This window comes from Argentina silus (genome assembly GCF_951799395.1).
Source record: "Argentina silus genome assembly, chromosome: 3".
In the NCBI taxonomy this organism is placed as follows: Eukaryota; Metazoa; Chordata; class Actinopteri; order Argentiniformes; family Argentinidae; genus Argentina; species Argentina silus.
The window spans coordinates 376,859-377,824 of record NC_139657.1 but is presented as its reverse complement, the minus strand read 5'-3'; the positions used below and the strand labels follow the sequence as shown (position 1 = coordinate 377,824).

At 57.6% G+C, this 966-nt stretch overlaps 1 protein-coding gene across 6 annotated transcripts in view; it reads left to right on the top strand.

The window, feature by feature from the left end:
• Positions 1-530: 530 nt before the first annotated feature.
• cetp (cholesteryl ester transfer protein, plasma) overlaps positions 531-966 on the top strand; it is a 10,303-nt gene continuing 9,867 nt past the window's right edge. Inside the window, exon 1 of one of the 6 annotated variants that reach the window (XM_083666692.1) lies at positions 531-611. The gene's annotated coding sequence lies outside the window, so the exon portion shown is untranslated. Of the gene's footprint in view, positions 650-669 lie in introns of those variants that run through there. The other 5 variants (XM_083666697.1, XM_083666696.1, XM_083666693.1 and 2 more) reach the window with 5 other exon arrangements.

Genomic DNA, 966 nt, shown 5'->3' with positions numbered 1-966 from the left:
GATACACACTGCAGTGAGATACGTGAGTTCAACTCCAATCACTCAATCAATCCTCTCCTCCCCCCTGTCTCCCTCCCCCGCTGCCTGCCTGCCTGCCTGTCTCCCTCCCCCGCTCCCTGCCTGCCTGCCTGCCTGCCTGTCTCCCTCCCCCGCTGCCTGCCTGCCTGCCTGTCTCCCTCCCCCGCTGCCTGCCTGCCTGCCTGCATGCCTGTCTCCCTCTCCCACTCCCTGCCTGCCTGCCTGCCTGTCTCCCTCCCCCGCTGCCTGCCTGCCTGCCTGTCTCCCTCCCCCGCTGCCTGCCTGCCTGTCTGCATGCCTGTCTCCCTCTCCCACTCCCTGCCTGCCTGCCTGCCTGTCTCCCTCTCCCACTCCCTGCCTGCCTGCCTGCCTGCCTGCCTCCCCCCCCCCGCTGCCTGCCTGCCTGCCTGCCTGCCTCCCTCCCCCGCTGCCTGCCTGCCTGCCTGCCTCCCTCCCTCCCTCCCTCCCCCCTGACAGGGAGCTGTGGCCAGACAGGTCAGTGAGCTGAGAGAGATTGAAGGCAGCACTAGTGTTAGCTTCTGCCTGGGTCCTGGAAATGTGTGCTGCTGTGTTGGTGTTCTGAGGAGTTCTAGGTGTGTATTTGTTGTGTTGGTGTTCTGAGGAGTTCCAGGTGTGTATTTGTTGTGTTGTGTGTTGGTTTTGTGAGGAGTTCTAGGTGTGCATTTGGTGTGTTGTGTGTTGGTGTTGTGAGGAGTTCTAGGTGTGTATTTGTTGTGTTGTCTGTTGGTTTTGTTAGGAGTTCTAGGTGTGTATTTGTTGTGTTGGTTTTGTGAGGAGTTCTAGGTGTGTATTTGTTGTGTTGGTGTTGTGAGGAGTTCTAGGTGTGTATTTGTTGTGTTGGTGTTGTGAGGAGTTCTAGGTGTGTATTTGTTGTGTGTTAGTTTTGTGAGGAGTTCTAGGTGTGTATTTGTTGTGTTGGTGTTGTGA